Source organism: Mesoplodon bidens (assembly GCF_964165515.1).
Source record: "Mesoplodon bidens genome assembly, chromosome: 1".
Classification (NCBI taxonomy): domain Eukaryota; kingdom Metazoa; phylum Chordata; class Mammalia; order Artiodactyla; family Ziphiidae; genus Mesoplodon; species Mesoplodon bidens.
The window spans coordinates 161782325-161804643 of record NC_138176.1 but is presented as its reverse complement, the minus strand read 5'-3'; the positions used below and the strand labels follow the sequence as shown (position 1 = coordinate 161804643).

Below are 22319 nucleotides of genomic sequence, written 5' to 3'. Positions count from 1 at the left end.
GATTTTTGGAAAAGCTCATGTACCTCCTACATAACGGGTGGGATTGTTTTTGGATATTCTGGTAGTTATCAAAGTTCTCCATTATCAGGGATAGGCAATATAGTGCAGGAGTTAAGGAGGAGTTGAGAACACTTCTTGGGTATATTGCTTACTATTTATGAACTCATTTCCTTATTTAATTGGTGATGATAATTATCTTTTTTCTTTTTTTTTTTTTGCGGTATGCGGGCCTCTCACTGTTGTGGCCTCTCCCGTTGCGGAGCACAGGCTCCAGACACGCAGGCTTAGCGGCCATGGCTCATGGGCCCAACCGCTCTGCGACGTGTGGGATCTTCCTGGACTGGGGCATGAACTCGTGTCCCCTGCATCGGCAGGTGGACTCTCAACCACTGTGCCACCAGGGAAGCCCGATAATTATCTTTAAAATCCATTTTTCTTTTGGTGTGAGGATTCAATGAAATATGGAGTATTTATAGTAAGTGGTAACCCATGATACTATACAACTATTAGTATCCATCTTCCAAATTTTCCCATTCTAGCCCCAGAACCACAGAGAAGGACATACATACCAACTTTATTCATTACATTTCTATTAAATAGTTGAAAGGTAACTTGTATGCACATAGCCTGGCAACTTCAGTCTTTTTTTTTTTTTTTTGCGGTACGCGGGCCTCTCACTGTTGTGGCCTCTCCCGTTGCGGAGCACAGGCTCCGGACGCACAGGCTCAGCGGCCATGGCTCACGGGCCTAGCCACTCCGCGGCATGTGGGATCTTCCTGGACCGGGTCACGAACCCGTGTCCCCTGCATCGGCAGGCAGACTCTCAACCACTGCGCCCCCAGGGAGGCCCTAATCTTTTTATACTCCAAATAATTTGAAAGGATATGTGGTGTTGGCTTCACTGAACCGCATCAGAACACTCCAGAGATGACACTTTTATACAAATCCCTGCTTTTCCTTTTCTGCTTTCCCCTGGTCACATATGCAAGAAAACAATTTTAAAGCATTTGTTTCAGTTTCTTTGTCTCTCCCAAGGCTGCATGGCAAATGCATTTTTTGTTCATTCTTTTAAAAAAATGTTGAATTCTTAGTAAGTGCCAGGCATTATGAATGTATGTTTGGGAGAGGAGGAAAGCAGTGGTATTATCTAATTAATATATTTTTTTTTTGCGGTATGCAGGCCTCTCACTGTTGTGGCCTCTCCCGTTGTGGAGCACAGGCTCCTGACACACAGGCTTAGCGGCCATGGCTCACGGGCCCAGCCGCTCCGTGGCATGTGGGATCTTTCTGGACCGGGGCACGAACCCGTGTTCCCTTCATCGGCAGGCGGACTCTCAACCACTGCGCCGCCAGGGAAGCCCTAATTCACTTTTAAAAAGATTACTTTGGTTGCTTTGTGGAAAATAACGAGTGTGTGGTGGGGTTGCTGATATTTGGGGACATGTGAAATAGTGAGTGATTAGTTAGGAAGGAATCATAAGAGTCCAAGAAAGAAATTTGAGATATAGTTTGAAGAGAGAAGAGAGAGGTTATGCTGGTGAATCACATGTGTAGAGGAGAGAGAAAAAGAAAAGGAAGACTTCCTGATTTCTGAACAAGGGTATCTGGGTAGGTGGTTTTGTATTTAGTCAGGAACTCTGGAAATTCAGTAGGTTATGGGTAGAATCATGAGTTTGGAAATATGTTTGAGTCTCATATAAGATATGCAAATGGAAATGTCATGTAGGCAACTGCATATATGTGTCTTGATTATAAAGAATTCTGGAGGAGATAAACATTGGGAACTCTATAGACTATAAATGATATTTAACTTAGTTTTTGACAGAATATAGGATAAATAGATTAGGAAGAGGATAGGTTCCAGGATAGGGCCCTAATAATCATCTGCTATGGTAAAGTAGTGGAAGGCAAGGTAGGAAAATGTGACTGAGATGTACGAGGTGAGGTTGCAGGAAAACCAGGAAGCTGCTGTTTCAGAAGCCAAGAGGTAAGTGTATTTTAAGAGTGACAGAATGGCCAGTTATATGGGGGGCTATTTAGAGGTTGAGAAAGGTGATTGGAATGTTTCCTTTGGATTTGGCAACATGGGGGTTGCTGGTGACCATTGTGAGAGAAGATATAGTGGAGTGGCTGGGGCAGAGGCCAGGTGGGAGTGATCTGAACTGCTTAATGGAAAGTGAAAAAGAGGAGAGAGTGTTTGTTGACATCTCTTTTGAGAAGTTTGGTTGAGAAGGGCAGCAAAGAAAAATGGCGGTTTATGAAGGGGGAGGGCATATGTCTTAAAACAATGTTAGTGTGTTTCAATAATCATTTAAAAAATTAAATAGAATAAAACAAAAAATTATCAAGGTACATCTCATTTGGTAAAGGTAAGAAGTTTACTTTTATGGAATATATTATTATGAAACCTTTACAAATAGTTGCATATTTACACACACACATGTATAGGTGTATATTTTATCATAATATAAAATACGTTTCCTCATGTGGATCACAGTTTAAAAACTTTGGAATGCACTATACTAGGGCATATTTGCAAGGTGACAGGGATAAACTAGTAGAGTAAAAGACACTGATGACACAGAAGTGAGGAAAACCAAAGAAGTAAAGTTCTTGAGCAGGACTGAGGAAGTCCTTACTCAATTCTCTTATCTTTTTGCTTCTCATCCACATATTTTATGGCTTCATGTAGTCATTTAAGCTGATCATAAATGAACAAATCCCATATTTTTTTCAGGTTTTAATGGTAGAGTTTAAAGAAATATCCTTTTTTCAACAGTAAAGATTTGTCATAGACACTGTGTTATGGACTTAATTGTTTCTCCCCAAATTCTTATGTTGAGATCCTGTAACTCCCAGTAACTCAGAATGTGACTACATTTGGAGATAGGATTTCTGCAGAGGTAATTAAATTAAAATTAGGTCATTGGGGTGGACCCTATTCCAATATGATTGATATCCTTAAAAGATGAGAAAGTTTGAACAGAGAAACACACAGAAAGAAGACCACTGAGAAAATAAATTTTTGTGGTTGAAGCCCCCCCAGTCCATAGCATTTTGTTGTGGTGGCCCTAGCAGACTAGTATCATGCCAGTTACCTCCTTTGGTCTCCTTTGACTGTTACTACACTCTGAGGTGGAGACCAGGATCATGAATACCTGTTACAGATGAGAAAACTTGAGATGTAGAGTTCAGAAATGACTTACCCAACGCTGGGGATCCAAATAGCTAGTAAGTAGAAAAAGAAATTTTATAGATGCTTGCCCAGTGATCGTTCCATGACAGAAGGCTATGTAACAGGCTTTTTGGTCATGCTCTGCCTATAGTGGTAGATATGAATTTATGCTGGTCCATTTATTAAGACCAGAAGCTACACTTCTCTGCAAATATAAATTCTGATATCGATGAAATAAGACTAAACATTTAAAAACTTCAGAAATCCCAGAGATGACATATATTAACATTTAAAAATCATCAATTTTATGTATCCCATGAAATTATATAGCTCAATAAATGTTTTTAAGTTTAGTTTCTCAGTAAGACATGATAAAGCCAGACCAGTGCATGGCAAAGAATATAGTTGTTTTTTTAAAAAATCTTCTTTATGAGCGATTACATTTCTCAGAACAAGCACTAGGGAATATCTCAATAAAGTAGTAATCATTTGTTACTTTGGTTTCCTGATACAAACATCATAAGTGAGAGATCCCAGTAAAGTTGCTTTCCATCTTTCTGTAATGTTTTTAGGGTGCTTTTTCTGAACTTCATATTTTGACTTGACTTTTAAATTGCTTAATGAATTGTCCTATAATAATTAAATGCTTCCAATGACACTTTAGAGTCTGCAGCACACTTAGCATGTTGTGCTAATTCATTCATTTGTGTTTTTCAGTAAACATTTATCAAGAGACTCTTGTTACTCTTACACTGGTGAATAAGACATGATCTCAAAAATTCACAAGTTATTGAAGATGATGATGATGATGATGATGATGTGTGTGTGTGTGTGTGTGAGTCTTGCTTCATTGCAATGAATGTCCTTATGCCTTACGTATGTCACATTATGAAAATGTTTTAGAGTTCTTCTAGGGTACAAACCTAATTGTACAAACCAAATTACTGGGTTGTAAATTGTATCCATCTTCAGCTGTGTAGTGTTAAATAGATCTTCAGTTTACTTTTCTATTACTGTTCACCCACATTCTAAAATCAGTCAGATTTATTGATTTTTGACAATCTTTAATAAGCATAAAATAATGATTATTGTTGAAATTTGTGATTCCCTGATTATTACTGATTGTTTTTATATGCTTTTAAGTTTATATAGTATATATATATATATATATATATATATATATATATATATATATATATATTTTTTTTTTTTTTTTGCGGTACGTGGTCCTCTCACCGCTGTTGCCTCTCCTGTTGCGGAGCACAGGCTCCAGACGCGCAGACTCAGCGTCCATGGCCCACGGGCCCAGCCGCTCCGCGGCATGTGGGATCCTCCTGGACCGGGGCACGAACCCGTGTCCCCTGCATCGGCAGGTGGACCCTCAACCACTGCGCAACCAGGGAAGCCCTATATAGTATATGTTTTATGTGTTTATAGGTTTATATAAATTTCTTCTTTCAATTGCCTGTTCATATAATTTGCTCATTTTTCTGTTTGTATTCTTTTCTTACAAATCAATTTGTACAGGTTCCTTTAGTATTAGTTAGTAATATTAGTAATATTCCTTTTTGTATGTATTGTAAATATTTTCTTCCCATCTGTAACTTTTCTCTTCACTTTGCTTATGATAGGTTTTACCATATAAAAATTTTCAATATTAATGTGTTCAAATACGTTAATTTTTTTCTTTATACTTTTATTTTATGTCCCACTCTTGATTTCATCAGTATATTCTCTGTATTAGACTTTAAAATTTTAGATATTTGTTTATCTAATTTAAGTTATTAATCCATCAAGAATTTCTTGTTTGTTTGGAGAGAAGTAGAGGTCTGATCTTCTTTTCCTTTCTCTATATGGATGGTCAGTTACCCTGTACTTCATTCAATAGTCTATTTTTTGCTCACAGATTTGTAGTCTATTATATCGTAAGCTCTCATAGGTACATGAATTTATTTTATGCCCACTTATTCTGTTACTTTGGTTTATTTGTCTGTCCCTTCAACTATATACACTGTTAAATCTCTTTAGCTTTATAGTAAAGCCTGATATCAGTTATGCTATGTCCTCTCTTCTTCTTGTGCTTCAAAATTGCCTTGACAGATATTGACCTATAATTTATCCACATACATTTTAGCATAAAGTTGCCACACGCCATCAAAAACACTAAGATTTTGATAGAAATTGCTTTGATTTTATAGATTAATGTGTAAGAGTTGCCTTTAGGGCCTTCAGGTATATGAACATGATATATTTCTCATTTATATATGTTTTATTTTATGACATTCAATAAAGTTTTAGTATTTTATTCTAAAGTCTTACACGTGTTTGTTAGATTCAGTCATAGCTCTCTTATTTGTGCTTTTATAAATGTAACTGTTCACATGTATATATGTATGGCTGAGTCCCTTTGCTGTGCACCTGAAACTATTACAACATTGTTAATCAGCTATACTCCAATATAAAATAAAAAGTTTAAAAAAATGTAACTGTTTAAAATCAGATTTCTTAATAATTTGTTGCTCATATAAAGGAATATAATTGTTTTTTAATATATTGATTTTATATCTAGCAATTTTGCTGAACAATCTTATTAATTATAATGATTTACTCATTGGTTTTCTTGGATTTTCTATGTGGCTAGTCTGTGAATAAATCATATTTTTAAAATTCTTTTAATCTTTGCCCTTTAAAATTTTTTGCACTCTTTTACTCTGGTAAACATTTTTTAATATAATGAAGAATAGAAATAGTGAAAGAGGATAGCAAAGACACAAGCCTGTTCACAAAACAATGGCACCATGCAGCAATTCCATGGGGGATTCCATGATGAACAAGGCTAACAATGTCCCTGTCCTCATGAGGCTTCTGAACAAGAGAGGCAGGCATTGCACAGACAATTGCATAGTGGTTATTTCCTTACAATCCATTGGCTACTCTGAAGTACACATGTAGCATGCTGTCAGAACACTTAGGAGACCAGGTGGGAATGGTGCTGATATGTAGTTTGGAAGGTGAGGAAAAGACATTTGAATTTGATCCAAATGAGGAGTGTGAGTTACACAGGCAAAAGTGAGACCCTGAGCATGCAAAGTGCTCCAAAGAGAAGTACAGATTTTTTTTTTCTTTTTAAATTTTTATTTATTTGGCTTTGTTGGGTCTTCGTTGCTGCGTGCCGGCTTTTCTCTAGTTGCGGCGAGCGGGGGCTACTCTTTTCCTTACGGTGCTCGGGCTTCTCATTGCAGTGGCTTCTCTTGTTGTGGAGCACAGGCTCTAGGCATGCGGGCTTCAGTAGTTGTGACGTGTGGGCTCAGTAGTTGTGGCACACGGGCTTAGTTGCTCCGCGATATGTGGGATCTTCCCGGACCGGGGCTCGAACCCGTGTCCCCTGAATTGGCAGGTGAATTCTTAACCACTGCGCCACCAGGGAAGTCCTAGATGTTCTAAAAAGAGTGTTCAAAAAATTATTTGCTATGGATGTTCGATAGGCATACCAAATACAAAAATATAAAAGTCATTAAGGACAAAAAATATCTATTGACTGCCCCTATTTGGAAGATATTTTATATCACTTTGAATTCTTCCCTAGGTAATTAGGGAAGTAAAAAGTAAAAAGTAAATCTAACTAACTAACTAAAGTAAAAAGTAAATCTAACTAAGCAGAAGGCCATGGCATTTGGCACAAAGCCACTCAAGATCATGGCTACTCGAGTATTTGCCTCGTGCACAGACCTGCAGGCCAGTAGCCCTATCATCTTTGCTCTGGCTCCATCTCTGGTTGGTGCTTTATTTTGACCTCCATTTTTCCCTCAGCAACCATGGAATCAAAATTTAGATACAGTTAAAAAATCATTAGTGATTTAAAAAATAATTTTATTGGACACACTAACATGATTAAGAAAATTCCAAGGCAGTATTGTCTGTGGGCATTTTGGCAAGTCTGGGTTGATTTGTTTTTTGAAGTATAGCTGATTTATAATATTATATTAGTTTCAGGTATACAACATAGTGATTCAATATTTTTTATAGATTATACTCCATTTTAAATTATAAAATAATGGCTATATTTCCCTGTGCTTTACAATGTATCCTTGTAGGTTATTGTTTTAATACAGTCTTTTAGCCAGTTTTCAATGCAAGGCATGTGCTTACTTAGACCTTGTGTTCTAGAAAAGCTGGGGCCTATGTGGAGAGCTCTGTTTTGTCAGCCCCACAAAATGAAAAGCTGCAGCCTGCATTTTCCTTATTCAATTTCAAGTATGAAGGTGATTTAAAATTTAACTGCAGTTTCGTTGAGATGTGCTACTACTCCCAGCTAATTATATAGATGCATCAAATATGCATTTTCTATAAAAGCCATATTATGGTTTTGCCTTTATCCACCAGTGACACTTGAATAGTGGGTGGTAATAAAATGTCAATATGTATTTAGTCATATGAGAAAAAGTAATCTAGAAATTTCTGAGGTGTAACATGAGATGTATTATTGCTTCTAAAAACATGAGTAAACTCAGAATGACAGGCCTACATAAGCTAAGGTTCTTGATCACCCAAGGTTGGCCTGCTTTATATCCTGCCACTGAGATAGAAAACTAGGTCCTATCCTCTTTTTATTTCCCCTCCAAATTGGGTGTAGGGTTTCAGGGTCCTTAGGGACTTCAGGAAGTCCAGCATTTTGCCAAGCACATGTGTTTGGTGTGTGGATATAGGCTCAGCACTCTGAAGAGTTCTGCATTCAGAGAGAGATTTAGGGTCCTATTCTGACATCATTCCATTTGGAGCATCCCCGTCCAAACGAAAAGCCCTGTGCAGGTGTAATTACCTCTCACATGCATGGAATGTGCTACATCTCTCTCCAAAGGAAGCCTAGTCAAGGTTGGACACTGTGTAACATTTCACAAGAAAAGGGAATGGATGTTCTCCTAATAGCATCTTAAAAGGGGAGTTTGGAGAGGGGAACTCCATCTTTCTAGGGGGGAATAATGTGCATCGATCAAGGGAAGTAAGGTGGGAGGTGAGACTGACATGCTGAGGTCAGGCTTTCGAGCCTCACTTATGCCTCCTTGGAACATTTGCTTTGTGGTGGACCAATGACATCCCAGTTACTATGGAGGCCCTGAGACACAGGGCAGAGTAGAAGCTCAACAAGAATCTGTTTTGACCCAGTATACTACCACTGATGCAAGTCTCTTTTTTTGGACTCTTTTCATTACTCAGCAAGAGAAGGAGAAACCATGTTTATTTGTTTTTCTCTGCCATGGACAAGTGGAGAACACAAGGGCTCAGCCTGTGACATCTGAGAGGTACAGTGGCTCTGCCAACACCGCATGACCTCATGAATCTCTAACAGGGGGAACATCTCCTAAAATTCTTTTCAGGCATGTGGTGAGGGGATTCCCCATATGTAATTATATTTAGCCATTGAGTGACATTATAAGAGATGAATTCACCGATTTTACAGGTGAGGAAACTGAGGCTTGGGGGTAGTTAAGCCATTGGCCAAGGTCATAGAGACGTGATATGGAACAAAGGGGATATTAAAACCCAGGAGTCCAATTCCAAAATGTATGCTCGTAACCACTATGCTGTGCCACTTTAAAAATTCTTTTTATTTAAAAAAATTTTTTTATTGGAGTATAGTTGATTTACAATGTTGTGTTAGTTTCAGGTATACAGCATTGTGAATCAGTTATACATATACATATAACTGCTCTTTTTTAAGGTTCTTTTCCATATAGGCCATTACAGAGTATTGAGTAGAGTTCCCTGTACTATACAGTAGGTCTTTATTAGTTATCTGTTTTATATATAGTAGTGTGTATATGTTAATCTCAATCTCCCATTGATCCCTCCCTCACTTATCCCCTGGTAAGTGTAAGTTTGTTTCTGTGCCACCTTTAAAGCCCCATCTCTCCCTCTTGCAGGCTTAATAGGAGAAACAAATAAAGGCATGTCTGTGAGAAAGCTTTCTGCAAAATATGATGTGGTTTGAGAAACGTAAGCTATTGTATTAGTTCCAGTTCGTTGATACTTTCTGTTAATGTAAAGGGTGCAGTACTCATAAACACTTATTTATTTAAATTATGTAGCACCTGCCCTTTGTAGAGCTTGAATGAGACAGTCCATTGCTCCATAGAGCAATTCCTATTCTTCCAGTGCTCTGGTCTGCAGATCATCTACTGCCAAAAATATCCTTTCCCTAAGTAATTTCAGAAGTGCCTTTATCAATGAAAACTGTGCTTATCAGTGCCACCTAATCCTAAGCAGGAAAAGTTCCAGCAGTGGCTTCGTCAGTGAAAACTTGCTTCTTGGTGGTCCCTTTTGCAAAGGTATAAATAATAGGTGGCTGTTTGTTGGAGCAGTTGCTTCACCGGCCATCCCTACCTGCCTCCCACTGCCTGAGTCACTATCCCATGGCTCACTCAGAGTCATCACTTACAAAGTAGAGGATCCAGGAGGTACTCTGGAGCCCTAGAGGGATCTGCCTCTTCTGGAAGAGCTATGAAACCTCACTGATGAACAGAAGCCTCTCAGTTTCAGATGGTAACCCCTTCTTGTGACCTGTGTCCTTCTTTTGTCTTAAGACACTTCTTAGGATTTCAGAACAGAACTTGGCTTCCAGAGGGCAGCTAGTGAGCTTGTTCTGTTTGGACACTCAGACTGTGTTGTATCTGTGCCAAAGAGGCAACCCTTTGACAGAAGTACTCCCAACCAGCCCACTTCACACGTGGAGAATGGTGCTTAAATGCCATAGGATGGGAAACTCCCTTTCTCTGTCTCAAAGTGCAGTGGTGTGAACCTTTTCCTGTCATTGGTGATTCTCAACATTTTTTTTTCACCATGGAGTCAGAGGTTATATAGCTATATTCAGTGGGAAAATAGCAGGTATTGACAAGTTTCATTTTCTTTGTTCACTTATATGTAAGTTTTTAAGATGAATTCAGAGAATTTATTCCATTCAAAATGTTTCAGTGAACAAGTTTCAGCAGTTTAACTTTATACATTACATTTTTTCCTGTGCAAGGTCAGATTTTATATATTTTTTAAAAACAAGGACGTTTTTATTGACAGTAAGAATTTTTATACACTGTTGTGTCTATTATATCCAATGTTCTTACTCAGTTATCCAACATGCAATTACATATTTTTAATGTTATCTATTTTTATTTATATAAATCTGCTATTAAAATTCCCTATGAATTAAAAAGGACAAAATAATGACAATTTCTTCTTCTTTCTTTTGATTATGAACTCAAAAAGATAAAAAGTTAAATAAGTAAACCATACTTATTTTAATAGCACATATTGTTGATGCTCAACTGTGATCAGTGGGTCTTAGGCATTTACATTCCCAACACTTTCCTGTTTGCTTGGGAGTAGCGGGAGTTCAGAAGAAATACAAAAACTGGTGAATGCTCTGGGGGAAGTCACATCGAGCTGGAAGGGTACAACTACCATAGCTGAAGCAGTCAGAGAAAAATATGTCATCTAGTGTGAGTAAAGGACAGTAGTTCTTTAGTTTAGAAAGAGCAAGACCTTTTGCAGTTGGGTAATGACAAGAACTACTTAATATGTGGTTTGGATAGTTCCTTGATGCTATGCCCAGGGGCACATGCTTTGCACCCATTATTCCCTGTGACCCTCTCATATAGGTATTACGAGATGCTCCTTTAACAGAAGACACTGAAGCCAAACAAGTTCAGTGACATGCCCAAGGTCCCATCCTGAGCCTGAGTGGCAGGCTTAGGTCTCACTGATGCAGAGCTGGTGTTTTTTTTTTTTTAATTGAAATATAATTAACATAGACAGTATATTAGTTTCTGATGTGCAGCATAATGATTTGATATTTGTTATGTATTGTGCAGTGATCACCACAGTAAATCTAGGTAATATCCATCACCATAAAGAATTACAATTTTTTTTCTTAGGATGAGAACTTTTAAGATCTGTTCTCTTAGCACCTTTCAAATATACAGTACAGTATTATTAACTATAGTCACCAGGCTGTACATTATATCTCCGTGACATTTATTTTATAACTAGAAGTTTGTACCTTTTGACCACCTTCACCCATTTCGCCTACCCCCAATCCTCCACCTCTGGCAACTACCAGTCTATCTGTAAGTTGTTTTGTTTTTGTTTCTGTTTTTTATAGGTTAGTCGTTATTCCACATATAAGTGAGATCATATGGCAATTTGTGTTTCTTTGGCTGACTTCTGTGTTGTCACAAATGCCAAGGTTTCATGCTTCTTTATGGCTGAGTAATATTCCATTGTATATGTGTACCACATCTTCTTTATCCATACATCTGTAATGGACACTTAGGTTGTTTCCACATTTTGGCTATTGTAAATAATCCTGCAATGAACACAGGGGTGCATATATCTTTTTGAGTTAGTGTTTTTGTTTTCTTTACATAAATACCCTGAAGTGGAACTGCTGGATCACATGGTAGTTCTATTTTTAATTTTTTGAAGAACTTCCATGCTGTTTACCATAGTATATGTACCAATTTACATTCCTGTCAACAGTTCATGAGGTTTCCCTTTTCTCCACATCCTGGCCAACTCTTTTTATTTCTTGTGTAAAAACACAATAATAGCCATTAACAGGTGTAAGGTGATATCTCATTGTGGTTTTGATACGCATTTCCCTAAAGATTTGTGATACTGAGCACCTTCTCATGTTGACATTTTTCTATGTCATTTTCTTGGGGAAAATGTCTATTTAGATCCTCTGCCCATTTTTTAATCAAATTGTTTCTTGGCTGTTGTGATGTATGAATTTTTTAATGTATTTTGGATATTAGCCCCTTGTCAGGTATATGATTTGAAAATATTTTCTCCCATTTGTTAGGTTGCCTTTTCATTTTGTTGATGGTTTCCTTTCTTGTGCAGAAACTTTAGTTCGATGTAGTCACACTTGTTTATTTTTGCTTTTGTTGCCTTTGTTTTTGGTGTCAAATCCAAAAAAATCATCACTAAGACCTCTCTCAAGGAGCTTATCACCGTTTTCTTCTGGGAATTTTATGTTTTCAGGTCTTACATGTTTTCTTCTGGGAATTTTATGGTTTCAGGTCTTTAATCCATTTTTAGTTTGTTTTTGTGTATGGCTTAAGATAGGGGTCCAGTTTTATTTTTTTGCATGTGGCTGTCCAGTTTTCCCAACACTATTTATTGAAGAGACTGTCCTTTCCCCATTGTATGTTCTTCAGAGCTGGTATTTTTTAAACTATCTCTATTCTCTGTGAAGTGGTTGAAAGTGCCTCCTTAAAAGAAACAAAGCCCGATAAAATATTAGCTAAACATAATGGCAGTATTTATTGAACTTTCATGGGCCAGGCATTATTCTAAGTAACTTCTCATGTATCTCACTTAATTCTCACATAAATACTATGAACCACAGAGATTTAAGTGCCCTGCCTAGGACCACACTGCGAGCAAGAAAGACTTAGATTGTGGTTGAAGAATGGGCCTAATGCTGATAAGCTTTGGGGATGAGACATGACCATGTTTGGGTGGAGCTGATCTCCCACAACCTGACAGAAGGAGCATGAAGGTGCCAAGTTCAGGCAGGGAGGAGCCCCACTCCGGGGCAGAATGTCACTTTTGGACCAAAGGCACAGCAGTGTGAAACCTGAGATTTATGAAGAGGAGCCTAGAAATAGGAGGACAGGGAGAGAAGGGGAGAGTCTTGGAACGCCCCTAGAAAATAGAATGCCTAGGGCTTCCCTGGTGGCACAGTGGTTGAGGGTCCGCCTGCCGATACAGGGGACACGGGTTCGTGCCCCGGTCCGGGAAGATCCCACCTGCCACGGAGTGGCTGGGCCCGTGAGCCATGGATCCTGTGCTCCGCAACGGGAGAGACCACAGCAGTGAGAAGCCCGCGTACCGCAAAAAAAAAAAAAAGGGAAATAGAATGCCTAGACTGATTAGTAAGGAGCAGAAATGAAGAATGGGAGAGAAAGGCCAATCTGAGGTCTGTGCCACAGTGAAGAGAATGGATTCTGCTGTAAGCTTTTGGGCAACTCTAATCCACAAATAGGAAATGTAAGCGTTGGCTCATTTTCTTTAAATCAAGTCTATTTCTCAGTATGGCATCATAAGTTTCTCCCTCTTAGAGTCTTCATTTGAATCTTCATATCTTTCAAGAAACTCACTTCCAGGAGGGGACAACAATGCTGTAGTTAGCACTGCCTTAAAATGTGAGAAATGAACATGTAAAAATTCTCACTTGGATTCTGTGAAAGAGAGAATAGATAGTTGATTAATATATCACCAGATTAATCTGTCACTAGATTTTGAAGACAGTGCTTTGGAACATGTCATGTCTCTTAACAGCCTTTTCAGATTTACTCAGGAAAGATCTTTGTGAATTGATTATTGATAGTTCAACAAAGAATTTGAGAATAATACTGTGTGCCAAAAAAAAAAAAGAAAAAATCCTGGGAACAAATCCTGTCTTCACTGTTTACCAGCTGTGTGATGCCGAGTAATTGATTTAATGCCTCTGAACCTCAGTTTTCTTATCTATGAAATGGGATAATAGTATTAATACTTGCCTTATAGAGAAGCTTTTGAATTAAGTAAAAATAACATATAAAGTGACTAACATAGAGCCTGGCAAATATAGGCAAGTCCATAATTGTGTGTCATCATCATCACCACTGTCATTTAGCTCCCCCTTAAAGAGACATTTATCTATGGGTTCGATAAAAGCAGGCTAAATACCTTTGATAAAAATATGAGATGGTCTGCAACTTACATGGGGACTTTCTTATTCAGAGCTCATGCAATGGCAGTATATTAATTTTATTTGGTTGTTGACCTACTGTATATATTATGTGCTAAGTACTTGGACTGCTCTGAGGAAGCTTCAGACAAATGTGAAAAAGGGCGCAAATGAATAATCTTAATGCAGTATAAGTGTTATATTCAAGTGTACATAGTATGGAAGCACAGAGGAGGTACTTTTTCTATAGGGCTGGCTGGGTGGTTAAGTGGGCAGGAACGTGACTTTTGAACCAAGTCTAGATGGATGATTACTTGGCAGATAAGAGGTCAAGAACACTGCAAGCAGCATCACCCTCCCCCTGGCAGCATATAAAGAATATGGCATGTGCTAGACATGAGAAATGTTTACTATGAATGGAGCGTGAAGTGTAAGATGGGTGAGGCCAGGGTAAGTGAGTTAAGGCCAGAGGAGCAAGGGCATCGTTTGCCATATTTCAAGATGTTCCCTGAAATGTTGGCCCAGAGCAAGTGTCTTGATGTTTAAGCAGGAAAGACACATAATCAAATTTGTATTTTAGAAAGATGATTGAAAATGGTGTAGAGGATGGATTGGAGGGAGAAAAAGTGGAGGACAATTTTATGTTTTTCATTTTTAATTTAAAAAAACTTATTTATTTATTTATTTATTCATTTATTTTGGTTGCACCGGGTCTTAGTTGCAGCACGTGGGATCTTCATTGTGGCATGCGGACTTCTTAGTTGCGGCATGCATGCAGGATCTAGTTCCCCGACCAGGGATCAAACCCAGGCCCCCTGCATTGGGAGCACAGAGTCTTACCCACTGGACCACCAGGGAAGTCCCGTTTTCTTTTTTTATATTCAACATTTTTCCTGTAGTTATTTGCCAATCGTATATATATTTTTTGATGAAGTCTGTTCATATCTTTTTTCTTTAATTGTAGTAAAATATACATAATATAAAGTTTACCATTGTAATCATTTTTAAGTGTACAGTTCAGTGGTATTAAATATATTCATAATGCTGTGCAACCATTACCATCTATCTATAACTCTTTTTATCTTGTAAAACTAAAAACTGAAACTCTATGCAAATTAAACAATGACTCCTTATTCTTGCCTACCTCCAGCCCCTAACAACCACCATTCTACTTCATCTTTATGACTTTGACTATGCTAAGTACCTTGTGCTGAGTATAAGTGGAATTGTATAGTATTTGCCTTTACGCCACTGGCTTATTTCACTTAATATAGTGTCCTCAAGGTTCATCCACATTGTAGCATAAGTCAGAATTTGCTTGCTAATCTAAGGTTGAATAATATTCTGTTGTATGTGTATACCACATTTTGCTTATTCATTCATCCATTGATGGACAGTTGGGTTGCGTTCATTTTTTAGCTCTTGCGAACAATGCTGTTATGAACATGGGCTTATAAATATCTGTTCAAGATCTTGCTCTCAATTCTTTTAGGTATATACCCAGAAGTGGAATTGCTGGATCATATGGTAGTTCTATTTTTAATTTTTTGAGAAACTGCCATACTGTTTTCCACAGTGGCTGTACCATTTTACGTTCCCACCAACAGTGCATAAGGGTTCCAATTACTCCACATCCTTGATAGTACTTGTTATTATCTTTCTTTGTTTTTTCTTTTTTTGGATAGTAGCCATCCTAATGGGTGTGAGGAATACTTTTACGTTTTAAATGAAAGATAATGAGGGCCAAGATGAGGCATAGTCATGGAAGATAAATGGTAATGGGGAACTCAGGTGGGAGTCTTTTGTTAAGTGCAAGCATTTGAATTTGTTGACTAAATGTGAAACATTTTTTTCTTCTTCCAGTTTTATTGAGATATAATCGACATACAGCCCTGAACAAGTTTAAGGTGTACAGCATAATGATTTGACTTACATACGTCATGAAATAACACAGTAAGTTCAGTGAACATCTGTCATCTCATATAGATAGAAAATAAAAGAAAAATAGTTTTTCCTTGTGATGAACACTCTTAGGATTTACTCTCTTAACTTTCATATATAACATGTGGCAGTGTTAATTATCTTTATCATGTTGTACATGACATCCCTAGTACTTCTGTATCTTGTAACTGGGAATTTGTGCCTTTTGACCACCTTCATCCAATTCCCTCTCTTCTCACCCCCACCTCTGGTAGCCATATATCTTATCTCTTTTTCTATGAGTTTCTTTGTTTTTTTAAAGTATAACTGACCTACAATACCACGTTAGTTCCTGATGCACAACGTAGTGATTTGGTATTTCTATACATTTCAAAATAATCACCATGGTAAGTCTAGTTACCATCTGTCACCATAAGAAGATATTACATTGTTATTGACTCTCTTCCCCACACTGTACATTTCATCTCCATGACTCATTTATTTTGTAACTAGAAGTTTATACCTCTTAAGAGGATGAATTATATGTCCAACTTTGACGTTTCAACACATGTCTAAATCTGACAAATAATGAGGACATCATTAGAATCCAGTAGGACAGATAAGGCAATGAGCAGGATTTCTTAAGGGGGACTTAGATGTTCATTAATTTATTGATATTTGTAAATATTTTCAAAGGAACAAATTTGTATTGGAACACAAATATCAATTTAAAAAATTCCATTTTTATAAAACAAAGTTATACCTTGTGGAAAATATAAATTGTGATTATATGTTTTACTGTAAGTATCAGTTAGAACAGATCTTATGATGTGGCGTGCAGTTACTTTAACAAAATAACATATCTGTAGAGTATTTTGCAATTTAGATGTCTCCTTCATATAAACTGTATTTAATCTTTTACAGTTTCACCATTCTTTTATTTACTGACATTCAACAAGTACCTTTGGAGTACCCCCTGGGTATCAGGAACTGTCCTAGGCTCTGGAAACATCGTGCTGTCACAGAACATACATCCTAGGGATAGGCCCTGGAGTTTAATTATCTATAATATGAATTCTTAACTTGGGTTCAGGGAAGGGTTTTAGGATAAGGAGGTGTCTATGATCTTGGTAAAATTTACATAAAATATTTTCAAGAGGAGATTTTTATCAGAATTTCAAAGCCATGACCCTAAACTGATTAAGAGTCATGGTCTTCAAGAAAAACAGCCTCACAGAAGTTGATTGACCTGCCCAGGGTCCCAAGAATCAAGTGACAATCTGGGTCTTTGAGCCCTGGCTTAGTGCACTCTGCAGCGCCATGCTGCTTCTCAGTATCCGTTCTGTTATGTCCTCCTTCTCTAGAGAAGGATCCATTTTCCTAAGATTTTATAGATCATTCAAATTTCTCACTGTAAATGTCACTTCATGTCAGGATGCGACAATTAACAAATTTTATAATATAACTAGATTGACTTTAATTTCTTGTAGCTCTTAAAACACAGAAACTTCCAATCCTGGTGGTTCTAAAGGCATTTTATGAAGACAGTGTTCCTGCATCTTTGTTGCAGAAGAACATGGTAAGGGTCCTGGAGAAACTCCAGTGGCATTTCTTTGGTCATCTTGAGGAAGTGGAAATGTGTGCCATTCCTAAGAAGACTGTTGGCCCTTTTATTGGAGGACGCAAACCAGTGCCTTCGAAATGACCTTCTTGACTTCCTGCAGTGGGAAGCATTGAGCTCTATGGTGAAACAGCCTTTATATATACACACTACCATCTGACCTTTGGGTCAGGACATTTGCAATCAGTTTGAAGTGCAGCAAGTGGAACCTCAGTGCTGATGAGCTCTCACAGTATGGTAAGCAAGGCTACCTGGGACTGAGGGGCATGGAACCTCTACTGATTTTTTTAGATGCTTCTACCATATGTTCCTAAACTGCTGGGCTTGGAATTAATTCAGTTGCCAGAGATGATACCACAGGACAAGAAGACAGGCTGTGTATTAAAGGCTGAAGAAAAATTTTCACACACCCCAGAAATAAATTAATTTTTCTTGGAAAATCAAGTGGAGAAATTTGCTTATAGGCTACTTACTATCCTAGCAATGAACAGAAATTAGGCAGAAATGTTTAGCAGGAATAAGCTTTGTAGTTTATAGCACTGGCCCAGCAGGACTTCAATCAAAATGCACCTGAATAGTCCCAGCCTTCTAGAACTATGTCTAAAGCCAAATATAACTTTGTTCAAGAATGAAAAAGAATTTCTAATTCACTTATTAAGTTCTCAAAAGTTTTGCTACCCTGATTACGAAGCAGATAATTTTATATCAGCTTGTTGGGGTTGTTTACTGAAATTCTAATAAGCTTGTTGGGCTTGGTGTGTGTGCGGTGTATATGTGTGTGTGTGTGTCTGTGTGTGTGTGTGTGTGTGTTTTCTTTGACTTAGGGTTAAGTATTCCTGATTTGAAGGAATAATTTTAGATAATATGTTTGGTTGGCACAGCCATGTGATTACTGATCTGTGGCTTTTTCCTGGATTCCTGTCTTTAGAGTTTAATGAGAAATCCAGAAGCTTTACATTGGCTGCTTTTTTCCTGCCTGCTTTAACTCCTTATATTATTTTTTGAAAGACAGAAAGGACTCCTAAATAGCCATCACTGATATATTTATCCATCTGGTAAAATATTTTTTAGCACCTATTATGTGCCTGTGTGCTGTGCTACTTTCCAGTGATTGGAAATTTAGATAGACAAATTGTGATCCAGGTTTATCATGGTAATTATAGTCTGGTTAGGGAGATTGGAGATCAAGGGCTAATTAGCATATGAAGCAGAATGAAAGGATGACGAAATTGAGGAGGATGGAACAGTCCTTTCTAGCAGAAGACACCTGGGAATCTTAATGGAAGGAAGGCCTATATGTTTTAGATAAGCAGATAATACCAAAGGGAGAATGACCACAGCTCTATCAATCATAGGTCTCTATTTTCCTAACTGTGCTTTTAGTATACTTCCCAAATGAATCAGCACTATTTCACGTAAAGAGAATTTTTAAAAAATTTATTTATTTATTTATTTATTTTTGGCTGTGTTGGGTCTTCGTTGCTGCGTGTAGGCTTTCTCTAGTTGCAGTGAGTGGGCACTACTCTTCGTTGCACTGTGCAGGCTTCTCATTGAGGTGGCTTTTCTTTTTGGGGAGCACGGGCTCTAGGCATGTGGGCTTCAGTAGTTGTGGCACATGGGCTCAGTAGTTGTGGCTCACAGGCTCTAGAGCGCAGGCTCAGTAGTTGTGGTGCACGGGCTCAGTTGCTCCCTGGCATGTGAGATCTTCCCGGACCAGGGCTGAAACCCCTGTCCCCTACATTGGCAGGCAGATCGTTAACCACTGCACCACCAGGGAAGCCCAAAGAGAATGTTTTACTACTTAAAACTATCAGCCAATTCAATGCAATCCCTATCAAACTACCAAGGGCATTTTTCACAGAACTAGAACAAAAAATTTTACAATTTGTAGGGAAACACAAAAGACCTTGAATAGCCAAAGCAATCTTGAGAGAGAAAAACGGAGCTGGAGGAATCAGGCTCCCTGACTTCAGACTATACTACAAAGCTATAGTAATCAAGACAGTAAGGTACTGGCACAAAAACAGAAATATAGATCAATAGAACAGGATAGAAAGCCCAGAGATAAACCCATGCACATATGGTCACCTTATCTTTGACAAAGGAGGCAAGAATATACATTGGAGAAAAGATAACCTCTTCAATAAGTGGTGCTGGGAAAACTGGACAGCTACATGTAAAAGAATGAAATCAAAACACTCCCTAAGACCATAAACTCAAAATGGATTAAAGACCTAAATGTAAGGCTAGACACTATAAAGCTCTTAGAGGAAAACATAGGCAGAACACTCTGACATAAATCACAGCAAGATCCTTTTTGACCCACCTCCTAGAGTAATGGAAATAAAAACAAAAATAAATAAATGAGACCTAATAAAACTTAAAAGCTTTTGCACAACAAAGGAAACCATAACAAGACAAAAATACAACCCTCAGAATGGAAGAAAATATTTGCCAATGAAGCAACTGACAAAGGATTAATCTCAAAAATATATGAGTAGCTCATGCAGCTCCATACCAAAAAGAAAACAAACAACCAAATCCAAAAATGGGCAGATCTAAATAGATATTTCTCCAAAGAAGATATACAGATTGCCAACAAACACATGAAAGGATGCTCAACATCACTAATCATTAGAGAAATGCAAATCAAAGCCACAATGAGATATCACCTCACACAGGTCAGAATGGCCATCATCAAAAAATGTGCAAACAATAAATGTTGGAGAGCGTGTGGAGAAAAGGGAACCCTCTTGCATTGTTGGTGGGAATGTAAATTGATACAGACACTATGGAGAACAGTATGGAGGTTCCTTAAAAAACTAAAAATAGAACTACCATATGACCCAGCAATCCCACTACTGGGCATATACCCTAAGAAAACCATAATTCAAAAAGAGACATGTACCACAATGTTCATTGCAGCACTATTTACAATAGCCAGGACATGGAAGCAACCTAAGTGTCCATCAACAGATGAATGGATAAAGAAGATGTGGCACATATACAATGGAATATTACTCAGCCATAAAAAGAAATGAAATTGAGTTATTTGTAGTGAGGTGGATGGACCTAGGGTCTACCATACAGTGAAGTAAGTCAGAAAGAGAAAAATAAATACCATATGCTAACACATATATATGGAATCTAAAAAAAAAAATGGTTCTGATGAATCCAGGGACAAGACAGGAATAAAGACACAGACATAGAGGATGGACCTGAGGACATGGGGGCAGGTGGGGGGGAAGGGTAAGCTGGGACGAAGTAAGAGAGTAACATTGACATATGTACACTACCAAATGTAAAATAGCTAGTGGGAAGCAGCTGCATAGCACAGGGAGATCAGCTCGGTGCTTTGTGACTACCTAGAGGGGTGGGATAGGGAGGGCGGGAGGGAGGGAGGCTTAAGAGGGAGGGGATATGGGGATATATGTATACATATAGCTGATTCACTTCGTTATACAGCAGAAACTAACACACCATTGTAAAGCAATTATACTCCAATAAAGATGTTAAAAAAAAATCAGCCAATGCAAGAAAGGCATTGCCTATTCCATACAACACCTCAGTATTTGTGATGTTTTGTCATTATTGGTATAGCTTCTTCTAATGATTTCCTTATAAAGTTTCCTGTCTTTAGGTACAATTCTAATGTATTACTGAGCCTGGCCTTTTGGGGAGGAAAGTCATAAAATCAACTATGCATTAGGTCTGCATCATCTAATATTCGAGCCAGCAACCACTGGTCGTTGAGCACTTGAAATTTACTAACCCAAATTAAGACACACTGTAATTTTAAAAACCACGCTGTTATTCGAAGACTTGCTGCCCTCCCCACCCAAAAAAGGGTGCAGACTTTCTTCATTTTTATAGTGAATTCAGTTTGAAATGACAGTACTTTTACATACTGGGTGGAATAAAATATATTATTAAAATTGATTTCACCTGTGTCTCTTTCTTTGTTTTAATATGGCTACCAGAAATTTTAAAATTACATAGGTGGGGCTTCCCTGGTGGCGCAGTGGTTGAGAGTTCGTCTGCCGATGCAGGGGACGCGGGTTCGTGCCCCAGTCCGGGAAGATCCCACATGCCGCGGAGCGGCTGGGCCCGTGAGCCTTGGCCGCTGAGCCTGCGTGTCCGGAGCCTGTGCTCCACAACGGGAGAGGCCACAGCAGTGAGAGACCCGCGTACTGAAAAAAAAAAAATTACATAGGTGGTTCTCATTATATTTCTATTGGAAAGTGCTTATGGAACTGTTGTTGCAAGGATTAAATATAAGAGGATTAACCCAGATAATGAAGCTGAATGCAAGTGTGTGCAGTGAGCTCTAGACTGCCATCCAGAGAGTGGGTTCAGTCTTAGCTCTGACCTCGACTCTCCAGGTGGTTGTTCACTTTCCCTGTCTGGGCCAAGGTTTTCTAATCTGAACAATGTGGAAAAAATTCAGAAGTGGCTAAGTCCTTTCTCACATTAAATCCAGCTATTCAGTGGTCTTCAGGAGTATAAGATGAATCTTATTGTAACCCTTCCAGTCTCCCCTCAAAGTCTATTAGATGAAACAGTCTTCATCATTCCAATTCTTAATTTATTTAAGAGAGGTTAAATTTGTAATTACTGTAATTTGGAGCTTCTTTGAGCAGCCTGAGGCTGGAGCACAGCATCTTTCAATCTGTTCAGGGCTGAGTGAAGCAATTGAACATGTTGTGATTTATAAGGGTCTGACAAAGATATTTTGCAAGGAAATTTCCAGCACTCTTGAAAAAAATCCAGATGTGTCTGAAAGTAAACCATTTTTAGTCCCAGTAGTTTTTATGATGTCATTTCAAATAGGTTAACTCAATAAAAGAATCCTTATTTTTAAAATTAATATTGGA

At 38.1% G+C, this 22319-nt stretch overlaps 1 protein-coding gene across 7 annotated transcripts in view; it reads left to right on the top strand.

Moving 5' to 3' along the window:
* NRG3 (neuregulin 3) overlaps positions 1 to 22319 on the top strand; it is a gene marked incomplete at both ends in the record, with an annotated part of 1088387 nt that overhangs the window by 140575 nt on the left and 925493 nt on the right. The window lies entirely within an intron of this gene.